The 19,602-nt window shown below is 43.1% G+C and overlaps 1 protein-coding gene and 1 pseudogene across 4 annotated transcripts in view; one reads left to right on the top strand and one right to left on the bottom strand.

The window, feature by feature from the left end:
* FRMD4B (FERM domain containing 4B) overlaps positions 1–19,602 on the top strand; it is a 234,114-nt gene that overhangs the window by 165,105 nt on the left and 49,407 nt on the right. The window lies entirely within an intron of this gene.
* LOC309828177 (large ribosomal subunit protein eL32-like) lies at positions 18,845–19,305 on the bottom strand (annotated as a pseudogene). The gene has a single exon. The product of its transcript is annotated as a large ribosomal subunit protein eL32-like (transcript).

Genomic DNA, 19,602 nt, shown 5'->3' with positions numbered 1-19,602 from the left:
TTTTTGTGAATGAATCCGGGAATGAAGCTTTGCAAGCCAGAGTGACAGCAGATTGTACTCAGAAGTCCTCCAAAGTTCTATTTTCCATCATCTGTGAGAAAGACGAAGAAATCTATAAAAAACTTGGGTAGCCCGTGCTGATTCTTTAAATTTATAATAATCCTGTGTTTAAAGAATTATACCGTAAGCACAAAAAGATTAAATCCATCAGCTGCTTAGTTAAGGGATTAATAGGGGCTTTCTTTTTGCAGCTGCCCTAAAGGGGCCTCACCCTTCATATATTTGACCTAACAGTTGTATTGTTGCCACCGAGGCACTTACTGGTTCTAACTGCCTAACTGGCCAAATCGTCAGAGAGTGTTTATATTTGAATTCACCCTCTATCTGCTCCATTCTGTTCTTTTAATGCAATAGTTGCGTGGGGGTAGTAGAAAGGGTTAAAGGTGGAGGCAAGACCTCCAATTCGAAGCAGCTCACAGGCCAATGACCCACAAAGCCTCGCCTCTACAGTGTTAATGTTCCACTGCTGGTTAACCTTTACCTGTAGATTATTTACAGATCAACTAGTACTCATTCCCAGCCAAGGCTTTGACTAGTGTGCTGAACAGGCTGATAACCAAGTAATGCCTTCCAAGCTTGAAAACGTCCACTCATGGAGTCATGCTTCACCTCAGAAACTCCAAGCACTTTCCACATCTGCCCATTTAATGCGGTAGAATGACTGAGGCTTCCACTTAGCACGCCATGATCCACTCACCACACTCTCCTTTTAGCTCTGTTTTGTGCTATATTATTTTTTAAAAAATTTTAGGTTAGGAAATATGCTTTGAAGGACTCATAAAGATCAATGAACACCGAACTTGTTTTAATTAAAAGAAAATGTCAGAGCATGAAAAGAGGATAAATTAGTCTCTAGGTCATTAACATCAAGAGCGGCTGTGTTCTCCACTGTTGTCTTCCCTGGAGGAGCCATGTTTCCTAGGAAGATCAGATATGTGAGGAATTCCATCGTGTAGGGGGTGAGTCTGAAGTTGATTTATAAATGAGGGCTTCTGAGCCAACAGCTCAGCCTCTGCGGTCTGTGAACCGCTAACCCTTCCTCCCCCACTTTCTCCCGGTCAAGCGTGTGATGGACACCCTCTGAGCTTCATTTCCTCATCAGGAAAATGGTACCTCCTTCGTAGGTCTGTTGTGAGATTAATTGTATGTAAACATTGCCCAGGGCGGTATCTGGCATGTAGCAAGCTCTCTATACGCTTTGGCTATTATTATTAACTATTATAGTATCATTATTGCCCTCATCATTATCATCCTGTCCCATCTCTTGGCAACCTCTGAAGAGGCTTTTGAGATGTAGTAGGGTCTGAAGAAGCTGTAATCACGTGTCAGGGGAAAGAATCAAAGAGAAAGATTGATTCCACAAACCTTCCTTAGGGAAGATCGCTTGCCTATGGCAGGAGAAGGCTTAGAAGGAACGGTCCTTGGGTAGTACAGACGTTTTAGCCCTAGGATTTCAAGGTTGGTGAGTCAGTCTGGCCAAGCACAAACCAATCCTTTTCCTTAATTTCAGTGTGTTCCTGGTGGTTTCCTGAGTGATTACTAGACTAAAGAAATGGAGGACACTGTTCTGGAATTGTCTAAACCACACTGAGTAGTAGAAGGAGCTTGGGACTAGGAATCAAGAAACTAGCACCGTGACCCTGAATGCCCTCTGTCCGTTCTCAGCCTCGGTTTTCTCATCTGTAAATTGGGATTAAGGAAAATGGGACTTGGCAGGGTAGTTTTGAGGCTACGAATGATGTTTAAGGACTTTGTAGATGACAGTTTGTTTTACGAGCATTAGTTATTACTGATGAGGGTGAAAGAAAGAATAGGAAATGTGAACTTTTGTCATTGGGTATATAATGAAGCAGAATTCTGGTTGACTGTCACCACCCCTTCCCTATCTGATCTCCTCCTCCCCTGAATGGAGAGGGTATATTTTTCCTCCAAAGTTCTATTATAAAACTAATTTAAGAAAATCAGGCCAAAAATTTAAAAATACCATGCAGCGGTGTGGTGTAGTGATCAGAGTAAAGACGCTAGAACCAGAAAGCCTCACCCAAATCCCAGGTCTGCCACTTATTACCTATATAATCTTGAACAAGTTATTTAAACTCACCAAGCCTCAGTTTCCTCATCTGTAAAATGGGACTTATACTAACAGTATACACCCCACAGAATTGCTATGATGACCAAATGAATTAATATATACAAAGTACTTAGAACGGTTCCTGCAGTCTCCACTTTCATATTCCATCAAATTGATGGACATAATTTATCACTCCCCTGTTGTCTTAAATATGAATTGTTTCCCATTTTTTGCTGATATAAATAATGCTTTGATGAACATCTTTGTGTAGTTGGGATTGGGGTTGTCTGTGATTTTTTTTTTTTAAAGAGTTTTTGATTTGGACCATTTGTTAAAGTCCCTTTTGAGCTTGTTACAATATTGCTTCTGTTTTATGTTTTGGTTTTTTGACCCTGAGGCATGTGGGATCTTAGCTCCCCAACCAGGGATCGAACCCGCACCCCCTGCATTGGAAGGTGAAGTCTCAACCACTGGACCTCCAGGGAAGTCCCTGTGATTATTTTCTTAAGTGATGTTTCTCAGGTGGCGAACAAGCAAAGGGAAATTCCTCAAAGGAGGCAAAGTATGAAGCGCTGAAATGGAATTTATGCATTCTTGATACCACTAAACTAAAATTATACAAACTTCATAGCTTTATCCAGTGACGTCTCCTAAATGCCTGAAATGGGTCCGCACCCATCTAGGCAACTAGGATGCAGAGGTACTTAGGCAGGGGCCTTCCTTCCAGAGAAATTTGACTTTCTATCAAGAGCTACCTCCGTGGCAGTTCTGAATTCCACTTCTCTGTTTGTTTACATGTCAGTGGCTGCAGCTCTTAGCTTTTAGAACGTCACTGAGGTTTGATTGTGGATCAGAAAAAGTCCCCAATTATTACCCTCCTAGACCAGGGCAATGTGGCTTTTTCAATTAAAACAGTGATTGAACACCTAATTCTTGAGGCTGCTGTGGTCCACCCACTCCTCGTGAATATGGTCTTCTTTCTCAAATTTAGAATTTCCAAAGCTGAACCCGCCACCATCCCAGCCCCCAGACCAACTCCTCCTCCAATGTCTCCCCTTGAGTAACCACCATTCTCTCTTGAATCATCTCTAAGGATTTTCTCTTTTCCCTCCCACCTTCTTGTCCATCTGTCAGACACCTCCCTTCTTTCCTTGTCTTTATCAGAACGCTGGCTTTCTCAGCCCTTAGTCTCCTCCACTCAGCCTGACTGTAAAAGGATGTGTGTGTGTGTGTGTGTGTGTGTGTGTGTGTGTGTGTTGTTTCTTTGCCTGCTTTCTGTGACATTATTTTAAAAGTCAATGCCTGATTTCATTCAATTCCCACCACAGTTGTTATCATCACCATTTAACAAATTAATAGATGGAAATTTTAGGGCCAAAGAGACTATGTCACATAGCCAGTAAGTTCCCAGATCTGTTCTGATTCCGTTGTATACTACCACCTGCACATAACCCCCTGGTATCTTACTAAGAGATAAATGCGATCATTGTTGTTGACTTCCAGACACCTCTTACAGTTTCTCATTGCACAGACACCCATCTTCCAAAACCCTAACTTGGCATTCAAGGTCCCCCATAATCTGCATTATACATTTTAACCTCCCACACTCTACTGCTCATACACCTTAATATCTGTTCCTGCCTCTCTTCTCTTTTCTTCACATGCTTTCACTATTTCGCCTTTATGGCTTTGCTCAAACTCTTCTTCCTAGAATGCCTTTAAAAACAACAGTCCTCCCCTATTTTGTTTCCTGCCCTGTTTCCTTGAGTATTTTAAGTTAACATTATCATGACCAGTAGGAAACCTTGCTCTCTGAAAGTTAATTAAAATAGTGGCATGGGGACTTTTTTCTTTAAATAGTTGACAGCCTGAATTTCCAAGTCAGCCCTTAAGCTGCAAAGATAACAAGCTACTCGGGTAACACAACACAGACAAACACAGGATTCCTGAAAGCTGACACGGCAAGGAGGCAAGGTTTCATCACTGAGCCAGCCGCAAATGAGTTTGTAAAAGCAAAGCATTTTCTTTTCTTTTTAAGATCCTGAAAGGTGGAAATTACTAAGGGAACTATGTGACTAGGGCACTTTTTGCTTATAAGAAAGAGTGAGTGACTACAATTTACAATTCAGTACTGGGTCACCATGAAGGCATATTGTCACCTAGCTTCAAATGGGAAGGAATAATTCACAATTTACAGCTGTGCTACTGGGAACAGCTGTTTTCCCATGGGAGAGGAACTTCTCTGGATGCCTTGAGAGTAGTTAATGAAGGGAGGGGGGAACAAGCAAAGACTTTAAAGAACTTCTACTCTTACACCTCTAGAGCACTTGAAGCTCTAAAATATCATTCCATTTCCGGGACCTTTAAAATCAGTTACAATGATAAAAATAGCAGCTCCCGTGGGCTAGGTGCTGTGCTGAGTATGTCCTTATTCACATCAATGGGGAGGCAGGAGTGAAGACAAGAGCTTTGGAATTTAATTGCCCAGGCACTTGCTGTATTACTGTGGGTAACTAACCTCTCTGGAACTCAGTTTCTTTGTCTCTATTACTTGGTATTACTATTATTATTGTTAATATGTTTAACCTTTCCACCAATCCCGTGATGACAGGCGCTACTGGTATCCCCATTTTACAGAGAGGGAATCAGCTTTGGAGGGAGTAAGTAGTTGACTGTCTAGGTCACATGGCTTAGAGAGTGGCCCAATTAGGACTCCACGCCTCATGCTCTCCACCTTTGTCAGGAGTCTCCTTTTTTGTATCTCCTTTTTTTGTATTTAATGTAAGAATCATTACCTTCCTTGCTGGCAGAATAAAGAAGGCTGACTTGACAGAAATTTAACGTTTCTGTCTGATTTCAGGCCAGGGCTGTAATGAATCAGCAAAACACTTTTGTGAAAAACCTATTAAGAAATGGCTTTTCTCTCTCCTGGTGTCATGACTCTATTTTAAGGTTTGACTTAAAGATACACATAGGTTCTTTTATTAATCAGTTCAGCACATTAATATTTCATTTATTTTTAATGATTGGTAAATAATTCTACGTGTCAGGCTGTTTAACCTGTTTTACAAACATTAACTCATTGTCTCCATCCATGAGGTTGGTGGAATATTATTCCCATGTTACAAGTGAGATTAAGCGATTGTGTGTGGATTATGTTTATATTACCATATTATGGTTTAACATTTCCCCATGGCTTGGCCAGATGTGTAGAGTTGCTATGTTGAATAAACAAACAAGATAAGAACACATAGGGAACCACAGACAAATAAGTGTGGGAAATACGTGGTTAAAAGCTAAACAGAGTTCTTTCCGATGAAGTTCGAATCTGCTCATGTGCGTGGCGGGTCTCCCAGAAGTAGACACATAAACAGTGTTTCCAACACTTATTTGTCCCTGATGTGTGAGTCTCCTGCCAGAGCAGTGTTCTATGGACTTCACTTTGTGAAGCAGGGGATTATTTATTTGCTGAAAGCTCAGTATTAAAATGCCTTTACAAGATAAGCAGTTTTGGCAGACCTTTTCTTGGTACTCCTTGCCAGATTATTGCATCCCTCGATTTTAATTCCAGTAACTCTTGGGGTAAATATTCATCAAGTTCTGAACTTGCTTTTTCTGAAGAGCCCTGAATTTGGAAGGAATCATCCATCCCATACAGTGGGTGCTTTTTCATCTGCTCTGTGCAGAGAATGTTAGGGCTGCCCAATACTATGAATTGGAACCCTCATTTCATAGCTGATGAACTAACAAGTGACATATCCATGACAATTCAGGTTGACAGGACCAGACCTACAGTCCCCAGGTCTCCCTGACCATCTCAGATTTACCATTTTGTCTTACACTTGTATCAGGAGGCCTCCATGGATCCTTGCTGTCCCTGATAGAAGGCAGTGAGGACAGCAGGCAGTGGACTCTACCATGGTAAGTGGTGTTATCACTGGAGTGGCCCCGAGGCTAATATTAGTCACTTGAGGACATAGCTTAAGAGGGAGAAGGCCGGAAATGAGCACGCAGTCAGCAGTGCCTTTGGAATACCTTGTCTTCTTCTCATTGCTCGACCTTATTCACTCCTGTAGATTGAACACCTAATACCTACAACGTGAGAGGCATTGGACCAAGCGAGGGCTGTGATGGAGGCAGACTGAGTTTCCGGCCTTCCTTTTATTCCTGAGCCACGATCCTTCTACATCCTTTATAAGAGACACTGGAGAAAGGCCTGGGCCCTGGACTCAGACAGGCAGGCATGAGGTTGAGTGAAACAAGCCCTCCTCATCTGCTAGTGGTGCGACCTTGAGGCAGTTTTAAAGCCATCTGAACCTAAGGTCCCTTTTCTTTCGGAGATTCGTTGTGAGGATTGAGTGAGATCAAGCACCTTGCAGGGTGCCCGGTACAGAATGGAGACTTAGTACTTGGGAGTCTGGTTCCACTAAGTCCCATCTAGTATACTGAGATGCATTTGAGATGATGTTGCTGTTGTTGTTTTACCATCTTAGCCATTTTTAAGTGTACAGTTCAGTGGCATTAAGTACATCCACATTGCTGTGCAACCATCACCGCATCCATCTCCAAGATCTGTCATCTTGCAAAATGGAAACTCTGTGCCCATTGAGTGATAACCCCTCTCCCTCCGCCCCCAGCCTCTAACAGCCGCCATTCTACTTTCCGTCTCTATGAATCTGCCTTTTCTGGGTGCCTTATGGAAGTGAAATCATGCAGTATTTGTTTTTTTTTTTTTTGCGGTACGCGGGCCTCTCCCTCTTGTGGCCTCTCCCGTTGCGGAGCACAGGCTCCGGACGCGCAGGCTCAGCGGCCATGGCTCACGGGCCCAGCCGCTCCGCGGCACGTGGGATCCTCCCAGACCGGGGCACGAACCCGTGTCCCCCGCATCGGCAGGTGGACTGTCACCCACTGCGCCACCAGGGAAGCCCCAGTAGTTGTTTTTTTGTCACTGGCTTCTTTCACTCAGCATGGTGTCCTCAGGGTTCATCCATGTTGTAGTGTGTGTCAGAATTGCCTGTATTTGAAGGCTAATATTCCATTGTATGTATATACCACTTCGTTTAGCCATTCATCCATGGATGGATACTTGGGGTACTTCCACTTTTGTACTCTTATGAGTAATGCTGATATGAACAAAAATAGGTAAACATCTCTTTGAGACCCTGATTTCAGTTCTTTTGGGAAGAGAGATGCATTTTTAAGAAGAATCCCTGGCTTCCAGATAGTTAAGTATATTCTACTGTTCATTGGAGTGGGGGTGGGGTGAAGGCATAGGACTTGAGGATGGATATCAGATCCTTGTTCTACATCATCAGATCTTACTTACCAAAATTAATCCTTGAGGAGCCCAATACTTACATTAAAATATTGTTGTAGGTGAATATTTATTGACATGGAAAAATGATTACAATATAGGAAGTAGGAAAAAAGCATATATATATTATCCATTTTTATAAAAAAATTATATATACCAATATGTTCAAATACATGATACAGATATAAAAACTGGTCCTTAAGTTGTAGCATCGTGCAGGAGCCCCTCAATTTTTTTGTTCATACAGCCCCTTTCATTCTCAATATGCATATACTTTTAATTATTTACTTAATTATATAGTTATGTACATGTAGAACTATATTGACATCACATACATTATAAACTATTGTCAAAAGAGTAATGTATCAAAAGGAAAGAGATAGAGTAACATGTTCCAAGAATGAATAAAAATAAATATCATTAGAAGTTCTAGTATTGGGAGTTCCCTGGCAGTCCAGTGGTTAGGACTCAGCGCTTTCACTGCTAGGGCCAGGGTTCCATCCCTGGTCGGGGAACTAAGATCCTGCAAGCCACGTGGTACAGCCAAAAAAAAAAAAAGAAAGAAGTTCTAGTATATTCTTTCTGCACACCTACAGATCTCTCTACCACATAGACTGTTGTAGAGTAGATTCTGAAGTTAGGCAAAGCTGAACTGGATTCCAGAGCCCACTTCTCACTGGTGAATAATCTTAGCTGAGTTACTGAACATCTCCAAGCTGCAGTTTCCCATCTGTAAGTGGGAATAATTACAGTTCTTTTATAAAAAATTTTTTTTTATTGAGATATGTTTTTTTTTGAGGTATGTAATATTATATTAGTTTCAGGTATAGAGCATAATGATTCAGTATTTGTATATATTGCAAAATGATCACCGCAATAAGTCTGGTTAACATCCAACACCATACATAGCTACAAAACTTTTTTTTTCCTTGTGATGAGGACGTTTAAGATCTACTCTCTTAGCAGCGTTCAGATGTGCAATACAGTGTTAATAGTGCATTGTGCCCTGCCTGGTTTATGGTAGGGGTAAAAAAAATTAAGCTGGTACTATTGTCATGACTAACAGTTGTCTCGGGATGGTGGGGATAGAAATGTTTACAGTTTTCCTTCTTTGCATGTCAGTGTGTTTTCATTTATTGAAAATGAAGATATAGTGCTTATGTCAGAATTTTTTTAAATGTTATTTTGTCTTGTTAAAACCTCAGAGCTTAGCACAGTGACCTAGAGATCTCCTGCACTGCATCCTTTTTCAAAATGAATGTAAGATTCATGGAACACTACCCACTTGGCCTAACGGAAACTTCCCAAACCAAGGCTTAAAGCCCTTCCCTGCCACCCCAGAGCAGCAAGCCTGTGATTCCCCCCCCATATATGGGAGGCCCTGCCCAGAACCTGCTGGCCCCCAGGGGCCTGCGCGCCTCTGTGAACAGGCTCGTTCAGTTCTCAGCACAGGCGCCTGAGGCTGGGCAAGCAGAAAGGAAGCAATTAAGACAGTGGAAACCTACCAGGGAAAAAGCTGTTGGCAGGGCAGACTTCATGGGTGTGTGATCTGTGCAGTCACACAGGGCCCCCTGCTCGGAAGGACCCCACTCTTGGTTTGATGCTCTTCTGTCTCGAAATCTTGAAATTCTCCATGATTTTTTCCCAAAGAAGCTCCACATTTTGATTTTTCACTGGGCCTTGCAAATTGTAGCTTGGTCCTGGCTGTTGAAAACTGTAAAGCATTGGGAAGGCCCGGGTGTTGAATGGATTGTTAAAGAAGGGGTCCTCTTGTAGGTGTCTAAATGGGTACTCCATTGAGGAAGCTGGAACCACACAGAATTCTGCAAAACAGCCTTTTTGCATATATGTCTGGGAACCTCTTACCCTTTTCTGATTTCACTATGTTTGATCTCCCAGGTCTGAAGCACGGGGAGTAACAACCTTGACTTCATAAGGGCACTGTGAAAATCGAGAGAGAAAATGCACGTGAAAGGGTTACAACGGTGCCTGGCACCTGGAATACTCATTTTTAAAAGCTTCCTAAATACTCAGTTGCTACCCTGGTATCAACAATATGAGCTAGGTAGTATCATTATGCTCATTTTATTTTTTAAATATTTTTCCTGATGTTTACATTTTGTACTTCATTTATTTATTTATTTGTTTTTGGCCACACCCTGCGGCATGCAGAATCTTAGTTCCCTGACCAGGAATCGAACCCATGCACTCTGCAGTGGAAGCGTGGAGTCTTAACTGCTGGACCACCAGGGAAGTCCCTAGCCTCATTTTATAGATGAAGATACTGAGGTTCAGAGAAGTTGAGTAGCTTGCCCAAGTCATACAGCTGGTTACCATATGGAGTTAGGGTTTGAACTCAAGCCATCTGATGGCAGAGGTCATGCTTTTTTCACTCCACCATTGTGCACCCTGCTTTCATCATCATCTATTAGGTGCCAGGTATTCCTGTGTACTTTTATCATCTGCTTCTCAAATTATAGCCATTGAGATCCTCATTCTGCAGATGTGGAGACAGACGTAGTGATCACGGTCACATATCTGTTCCACATATGGTGGTACTTGGATTTTAACCCCCATCCTCTGAATTTCTCCTCAGCCTTTCCACTTGATAATTCCTCAAGAGTGAATCCAAAAGATGTTTAACAGTATCTACTGCTTTGGGCTGATAATGCAAATGCAGTTAGACTTTGGCGAACTCCTGGACCCACATGCCAGACAGTTCTTCATAGCTTGTTTCTGGCAGCAATGGAATGTCATCAGCGCTGGCTCAGACCTTGGAATCTCACTGGGTTCCCCCCAACTCCTGGCAACCACCATTCTACCCTCTGTCTCTCTGAATTTCTAAAATGTTTTTATTTTAAATATTTACAAATTTTCATGTTAACCTAATTCTCAGCGAAAGTCATCCTTATGGATTACATTTCTTCTAAAAGAGTTGAAGTTTCAAAGTAGACAGGATCAGAGTCCTTGGCAAGCTGACTAATGTTTAGAAAAATCTCTCATCACATTTTCATTATTATTAGAAATTCTTTAGACTTAAAAAAAAAATGTAGTTTGACAGTTGATCCCTATCAAGCCCGCAGATGGACAGAGTAATTCGTCCTTTGTTACAAGTTAGGCCACAGACAGAAATTTAACAGCAACGGAATTCTAGCTGAGTGGACGCTGTGTTCCCCAGAACGCACACCGGTTTCTTGTCTCTTTGGTAGAGTGCTGAGGTGAGAGGGATCTGACACAAATTCCATGGATTGGTCATGATGTTGGAGGAGCAAGTTTCAAGGCTGAAATTCCACCAGTTATTGTGGGTTCTGTTGAACCAATCCTAAAGCCACTTACAACCTGGGACTTGCCAAGTCCCTTCCAAAGTTCTTTTCCCATGTGGCTTATTACCAGCCCTTAGGGTTGCCAGATTGAGCAAATAAAACAAACAACGAATAACTTTTTGAGTGTGTGTTCTAAATATTTAATCTGGCAACTCTAATCTAAGATCGCCCACTGGGGATTCTTCTCAGTGGTAGTAATCCACCCGCAGCCTGTTCTGAGAATGGTAGAAATAAAGTGTTTATAATTGTTGGTTTCATGGGCTGTGATCAGAAATGAAGGAACACATTTATTGAACATAGGCAGGTGCCTTCATAGCAACATAGCTTCGTAGCATCTTCCCAAGAACCCTATAAGACAGGTCACTATCCCTGTCTTTATAATGAGGAACCGAGGCTCACAAAGGTTAGTTTATCTAAGACCACAAACGTCCTACAAACATGGAGACCTGGGACTGTATCCAGTTCGAAGTCCTTACCTTATTACTGCACATTACAAGTCTAGGGCCAGCTGGTAGGCTGCTCTGTTGATTTGTTTCTAAGTATGTGGCAGCTTTGCAGTAGCCTGTGTCCCAACCCTGGCTGCCCATGTGCCAGCTCTGGTGGGACAGTGGGCAGCCAGGTGACCTCTCTAAGCCTCAGTTTCCTTATCTGTAAGTTAGAAATAGCACCTACATCTACGTTCGCCATAAGAATTAAATGAGTTCTTTTTTTGTATTTTGTATAAGTAAAATGCTGAGCACTTGTCTGCCACACAGCACATGCCCAGGACAGTCTCCTTTAAAGCCACAAGAGTTTCATTTATTGTCCTGTGAAGGGGCTGAGTGGTCAGAGGGAGCTGCAAACCAGAGGCAGCCTAGAAACGTGTGCTCACGCCTGATCCCCAGGGAAGGAGCTTCAATGGGTTAAGATGAATGGAGGGCATCCCTCCTTCTCCCAGAAGTGCTGGGGGAGCATCCCTAGCTTAAGGGGGAGGCCAGGAGAAGGGCTCCTTTCAGGTCTCACTTTCCGCTCTGCAAATGGTGACCACCTGATTTGGCTTGAGGCGTGATCAAGAGCTGTTCAAACGCGGTGGGAAGAAAATTCCAAGATTGGAAAGACCCTGTGACTTGGGAGGAGAGGGGGCAAGGTCTGGCCCAGCCCGCCTGGCTTTTCCGGCCCCTCCCCCCGGCCGCCTCCTGCCTTTCCAGTTCCCTCCTCTGCTTCCTTCTCCTCCCCGGCTGCTCCACTTTGACCTGGAGTCCAGAGAACCAGACAAGCAGCCACTGGTCCTCTCGATCTAGCGCCACCTCTCCGAGGGGCCCCTGGGTAAGTCTTTAACATCAGCGGGCCCTGTTTCCCCCTGAGAACTCAGGGTCGGACACACCAAATCAGCTTGCCTAAATCAGCTGGCAGGGTTTGGTGTGGAGGGGTGGAAAGTGAGGCGGGCACTTTATTTTAGCTATTATGAAATCGTCTCAGTCTGTGAGCAGTTTGACTAAACTGCAACAACCAGTGGTGGCTTTAGAATGGGGTGGATTTGAGCCCTAGCTTTCTGCCTTGGTGTATGATTGACTATGAATGATGACAATTTGTTTCCAACTTTCTGCAGCACCTCCCAAGCCCTCTGTTCTCTAAAAGAGAGAACTCGACAGGGGTAGATATTTTACTGTGAATTTTTTTAGTCAAGATTAAAAAATCGGGCATCAGGAACACCTCGTGTGTTTTAAGGAAACTTTGTTGGGTGTTGGGCTTCTCAGGCGGATTTGGGTGCCCTGTTTTAAAATTCTGCTGAAAATGACGGGTCTGATTTTGTGGCTCTTAAATTGTTTAAAACTAAATTTGGTATCTTTGCTATCAGGGGACAACTATAGCCTGTAGTGGTTTTGGTTGGGTTTAAGAAACATTGAGTGATAACACATATTCAATCTTCTTATCCGTGTTCAGATCTTTGTGGTTTAATCCAGTTTTTGGCTAATCCAGATTATCTGGTTGAAAAAATGCAGCCTATCCTCACCGAAGAAACTAACTTTATTTTTATTTATTTATTTTTTAAATTTTATTTCTTGGCCACACCGTGCGTCATGCGGGATCTTAGTTCCCCCACCAGGAATCATGCCCCCCTGCAGTGGAAGCGCGGAGTCCTAACCACTGGACCGCCAGGGAAGTCCCAGAAACTAACTTTAGTAGAATCGATGAGAGGCCACTATAATTATAAATTCTGAAGCCTCGAGTTAAGCTGGCAGAAGCCTTCCATCTCCTCACCTCCTCCTCCCCCCATTTTCTGTCTCTTTTTGGAATTAGAGGAGTTAGACAGAGTGGTTCAAGCACAGGCTTGGAGTCATATTTGCTACTTTCTTTTTTTTTTTTTTTTTTTTTGCGGTACGCAGGCCTCTCACTGTTGCAGCCTCTCCCGTTGTGGTGGAGCACAGGCTCCGGACCCGCAGGCCCAGCGGCCATGGCTCACGGGCCCAGCCGCTCTGTGGCATGTGGGATCCTCCTGGACCGGGGCACGAACCCGTGTCCCCTGCATCGGCAGGCAGACTCTCAACCACTGTGCCACCAGGGAAGCCCCATATTTGCTACATTCTTGCCGTTTGAGTTTAAATCTCTCTTAAATCTCAGTTTTCACATCTATGTAATGGGGATGCTGGTGATAATAGCATAACCTGTAGAGAGAGGTTTTTGTCCAGTCTCTGAAACCTAGTAATGCTCAGTGAGTGTGAGCTGTCGTTCAAAGCCTTTCTTTTTTAGGGACTGAATGAAGGTATCCACTCTGTATAACTGCTGGCTCAGCCTCGAAGAGTCTTGTGAAACTAACCTCCTGGGCTGTCCTCAGCCTCTTTGACCTCCTTTCCTGTTTTAAACTGTAGATTGCTATCTCTTGCTTGAAAATCTCCCTTTGTTTTATGATGTGTTTGTTCTGTTATTCTGTTCCTGTGGTTCTCAAGTCATTTATTAAACGGATCGCTGGGTCCCAGCTTCTGCCCTCCTGATTCTGTAGGTCTGGGGTGGGCTCGAGAATTTGCATTTCTAACAAGTTCTCAGATAATAGGGATGCTGCTAGTCAGGGGATTGTAAAAGAACTCCTGTGTTTTCTCATGCTTGTCAACCTTTAATATCCCTTTACCTAGGAATTAGTGGAGACAAATTTACTGTTAGAACTCCCTAGTTATTAAGTCAAGGAGATAATAAACTAGATTCATCACTGAAGGCCAAGTTCCCAGATAACTGAAAGAAACATGATTTTTTTTTAAAATTAAAAATGGGTGATGTGAAGGTAATCTGGCCAGTGAGCAAATGCTCTAAGTAAACTGAGAACATACCTTAAACTGCTAACGACCAAGGTGTTGATCAATGCTGGTAGATTAGTTGAGGAAATTAGTGTTTCTATTCAGTATCCAAGATCCTTCTAATAATAGCATGTTTAAGCAAGCTGTCCTCCTTAAACACTGGATCCAGCTGGAATGCTTTAGTAATTGAGTTGACACCTGTTACACCATTTAACAGACATTAAATACAGTTTTTCTGGCCGTTATGATCATTGCCATGGACCATTCCTTCAGTATAGTGCAAAACTTTGACGGCCACCCCAGCTCTCTAGCAAGCATAGATAAGGAAGTGACTTGTCACCAGCCTCTGTACAGGCAACTCCAGAAGACTGGCAAACGTTTCTAATTTACACCAGTTCCTAAAGACAGTAAATCTTTAGCTTGCACATAGCACAGTATTAAATAGAGCTCCCAGCTGTGACAACTTGCTTGCGGTCTTGGAGGCCCCTTAGGCTACATGGTAGACTTTATCTTGAGTGTTCAACAGGCATTAACTATAGCTTTTTTACATTTGCATATGCATGAGTTATACTCATGCAAGACTCCAGTCCCAAGTTACTTTTTAAAGAGCTTAATTTATGTCTTGGTGATGTTTCTACGCTCATTTCCATTGGGTCATTATATGTAACGTGCTTTGTAGGCACCTTTGCTTGCAATTTCAGTTAAGGAAGAGCGTTAGCATCAAAAAGAAAAGGGAAGTTTGGGGCTTGGGCTTTTTTTTTTTTTAAACTGTCCTAGAAACCGAAGGGTGCTTCCACACCAAGCATTGACAGCTGCCATCTTTGAGGATCTCATTCAGTGATCCGTTTGCTCCACAAGTGCCAGCACCACAGTTTGCTAATTGCACGCACTCCCTCGTCCTCCAGCCTGAGAATGGCAGGTGGCTGCTTGTCACTGTGGGCAAGTTCCCAATTAGGCACAAACAGGTGCACACATCTGCTGGGGGTGGCTGTTTCCACACAACTGCTCCAGCGCACACAAAGGGTGGCCTCAGCTCTGCCAGCCATGTGGCTCTCTCAAAAATGAGTGAGGTTGGCACATTCCTACAGGGTTTTTGCGGTCAGTAAAGAAAAACAAGAGCCTGTGAAAGGGGCTTGGGAATGCCAAAAGGAATCATCACGGGAAAAAGAGCTGCGGTGGCTAAATGGTGGGTCATGGGCCGCTTCCTTCTAGAAAGCTGTCAGAATAGGAACTTGGAATACCTAAAGGAGGTATTACCAGGTATTTAATCTAATTATCAGCCTAGATAATTAGATAAAACGCAGTGTTCTTCATTGTGGCATCTGAATTCCTGCTGAAAGGATGAAGAATAGCAGTTTCTGGTTTGTTACTGAGAAGGAGCTAGTCTTGTAGATTTATGGGCATTGTCTTTGGCTAGGACCTGGAGAAAGCAGTCCCTCTTGGCAGTTCTGGTCAAGTTCGTCTTTAAAATAACACTTCCGTTGCATTCGGGTCAAGAACGTCCAGACAGGACTTTCCTGGTGGCGCAGTGATTAAGAATCCGCCTGCAAACGCAAGGGACACGGGTTCGATCCCTGGTCCAGGAAGATCCCACATGCCGCGGAGCAACTAAGCCTGTGCGCCACAACCACTGAGCCTGCGCTCCAGAGCCCGCTAGCCACAACTAGAGAAAGCCCACCCGCAGCAAGGAAGACCCAACGCAGCCAAAAATAAATAAATTAAAAAAAAAAAAAAGAACGTCCAGACAGGGTGAGTGCGTTTCCTGCTGGGACGAGGCAGAGACATCTCCGTCCAGGCTTGCTCACCTCCCGGCTGTTTAGAGGCCCTCCCTTGGGATTCTGAGGTTGATCCTCATTCATATAAACCTAGCCTCCCATGCTGCCTGCCTGTCAGCCCCAGGAGGGGCCTTCTCTGCCCAAGCCAGACCTGGCTGCCTCCGCCAGCTCAGTGGATCCACGTGGCCTTGGCTCCCAGGCAAATTCCCCCGCAGGGGTTCTTCGGAGGGTGAACAAATAAGCACTCAGCTACTGTCAGTCCGCTCAAACGTGAAATCCTTCAGGTTCTAAACTCTGAAAATGATCAGGGTTAACTTAAGAATAATGCACCAGTGTTTGAAACACTTGCCTCCTAAATGGCAACGGGCTTGCTCATCAGTACCCTCCCTTACACCCACTAACCAGATTTGACTTAGTTTTAGGTGAATTCTATCACCCGGAAGGATGTGTAAAACATGTATGAATGGTTTAAATAACAAATTAGAAATTACACAGCCACGTAACCGCACCCGATGAAGAATGTTGCCAGGATCCCACCCCACCCCCATTGTGTAGTGGACCCCCCTTTCCCAGTAAAAATCCCCCCTTTTCCCCAGAGGTGCTTGGGCTGTATAGAACATATTTTCTTGTTTTGCTTTATACTGTTATCACCTACGTATGATTCTCTGTAGTTTCATTTTGTTTGCTTTCGAACTTATATACATGGGATGGTGATGTATATATTATTTTGGGTCTTGCTTCTTTGCTAAATATCGTGAGATTCATCATGTTGTGTGAAGCTAGTCTGTATTTTGTTTGCTGCATGGTATTCCATTGTATGAATACTGTAATTTTATCATTTCTACTGTTATGGGATATTTGGGCTGTTTTCTTTATTTGTCTTACTGTGAACAATGCTGCTATAAACCCTTTTCTTTTGCATAAGTTTCTCTAGAGGTATACCTAGGAAAGGATCTCTGGGTCATGGGGTATGCAGATTTCCAAAAAGATCATGTCAATGGGCATTCTACAGCAATGGATGGGAGTTCCTATCACCCTTCATCTTCATGTAACCTCAGTGCAGTCGGGTGCAAAGTGGTAATTCATTGAAGGTTTAATTTGCATTTCCCTGAGTACTTATAAAGCTGAACCCTTGCTTCTGCCTGTTGGCCATTTGGGTTTCTACTTGTGCACTGCTTGTTGAACGATTTAACCCATTTTGCTGCCAGGTCATCTGTCTCAGCCATCTTTTTCGTCCTCTTTTAGTGTCATAGACAGGTCCCCAGCTCAATCACCTCCTTATTGGTGGTGGCTTGTTAGAAGTTTCCTGTGTGAATAGGTCCTTATAGAAAGTGATGTTGTGTATTCACAAGAAAGGATATTTTGCAATAGCACAAGTGAACAGATTTGGAGGATTAATAGGAACCTTTTCTAACACAAAGAAATTAAGGCTGTGTTTTTTCCTGAGAAAGTAATCTTTTGGGATGGTCCAGATTCCACATTTGTCAGCATTATTTATGTGTCTCATTTACTCATGCCCTACTGATGTTTTGCACTGTAAGTAAATTATCTGAAACTAGAAACCAAGCTGAACTGGGAAGGGCCTCCCTATACATTCTTTACTCTTAGTTTGTCAGAAATTGCAAAGCGATAGTGATGGTCTGCAGGTATGTTTGATATAGCCTGCACAATGCTTTACTTTTTATTTTTGGCTTTCCTTTTTTGTTTTTTGGTTGAGGCAATATTTTAAAATTCAGACATTCTAGGTGAAACTCTGAGATTTTGCCTTATTTTTGAAGAAAGTGCCATCATTAGGCAATAGTGGATCCACATTCTCACGTGGCAGAAATTACATTGATCTGAGTGGTGGTTCCCCATCAGCAGTGGCATCTGGTTGTTTCCTCAGTATCCAATCTCCCTTTTCTCCATATTAGTAATAATATTAGTAGCAAGGCATGTGGCTGCCCCAAATAAAGACTACATATCTCAGTGTCCCTTGCAATTATCAAGAGCCTTGTGATTTTTCTGGCCAGTGGGATTAGGGGATGTGGGCAGCTTTCAGGTTCTGCCCCTAAAGGAGTGGCTATGTCCTCCTTTATTCTTTTTCCCCTACGTGATGGCTAAAAGGTGGACATGGTGGTGAGCTATCTCAGACCATGTGAAGGACAGCAGAACCCCACGAACGGTGAAGCAACAAGAGTCTCAGTCCCTGAACACTTCATGCTGTTCTAGCTCTAACTTGTAGGTAAGGAGAAATTAAAGTGTTGATCTCTGTCACGCACAGTCAAATCTATATCCTAAGTAACTTCAAGTGGGTAATGTTCTCTCCTCTTCCTCATGGTCCCCACCGAGTCCCTGTGTCTGCTGCCCAGCTTGACTTGCCTTTCTCAGCTGGCTTAGACAGTTGGATTTCTAATACTTCTCTCACTTGGCTCCTGTTAGAGAGTTGCATCTAAGATATATTTATATTCTAATATTTAATAGTCTAAGAGTGACACAAAAGAAAAATTCTTAAGTCTGAAAGATACAGTACAGTTAGAAGTTTTAGGGTTGAATTACCAGGAGTTTTATAATAATCCAAATTAGGGTTTCTCAACCCTCAGCACTATTAACATTTGGGGCAAGATAATTCTTTGTTGCTGGGGGCCCATCTTGTGTATTGTAGGATGTATAGTAGCATCCTGGCCTCAGCTCAGTAGATGCCAGTAACACCTCCTTCCCCAGTTGTGACTGTCAAAAAATGTCTTAAGACATTGCTAAATATCCCCCGAGGGGCAAAATTGCCCCAGTTAAGAACCACTAATTTAAAGTATATTTCTTTATTTTTTTACCTTTTTTAAAAAAATTAATAGACTTCAGTTTTTAGAGCAGTTTTAGGTTTACACAAAAATTGAGCAGAAAGTATGGAGAGTTCTATATCCTCTCTCCTTCCCCTTCCCCCTCTCTTCACAGTTTCCCCTATCAGTAACACCTTGCATTAGTGTAGTACATTTGTTACAAGTGATGAATCAATACTGACAGATTTTTTTTTTTTTTGCCGTTTTACGGTTTTATTAAACAAAACGTGCACACGAGCTGTCTATTCATTTTCTTCGCCGCGCAGCCTGGCGTTGGGATTGGTGACTCTGAGGGCCAGCTGGGCTGCTCTCTCCACAATGGCTTTGCAGTTCTTGGAGGAGACGTTGTGCGCAATCTCAGCACAGTAAGACTTGTTGCACATCAGCAACACTTCAAGCTCCTTGACGTTGTGGACCAGGAACTGGACCAGGAACTGGGCAAAGCTGCTGGGCAGCATGTGCTTTGTTTTCTTGTTGCTCCCGTAACCGATGTTGGGCATCAAGATCTGGCCCTTGAATCTCCTGCGCACCCTGTTGTCAATGCCTCTGGGTTTCTGCCAGTTCCGCTTAATTTTGACTTACCGGTCTGACTGGTGCCGGATGAACTTCTTGGTCCTCTTTTTGACGATCTTATGCTTCATGAGGGGTCTGAGGGCAGCCATGATGCCGAGTAGGAGATGGCGGCCACCTCCGTAGGCAGCGCCGAGGAAAAGAAGACGACAGATTATTATTAGCTAAAGTCCATAGTCAAATCATGGTTTACTCTGTGTTCTATAGCTTTTGACAAATGCATCCATGATTACAGTATTATTCACAATAGTTTCACACCCCCCCAAATCCCTTTGCTCCACCTATTCAATTATATTCCTTTTAAAGTCGTCTAAACTTTCCTTAAAATGATCCCTAAGCCACTTGCCTATTAATGCACATTTTAGTTGCTTCCCAGTGATTGACTAGTATCCCAAAAAAGTCTT

This window comes from Grampus griseus (assembly GCF_964374135.1).
Source record: "Grampus griseus genome assembly, chromosome: 10".
Classification (NCBI taxonomy): domain Eukaryota; kingdom Metazoa; phylum Chordata; class Mammalia; order Artiodactyla; family Delphinidae; genus Grampus; species Grampus griseus.
The sequence above is the reverse complement of the archived record's forward strand: the minus strand, read 5'-3'. Positions and strand labels throughout refer to the sequence as shown.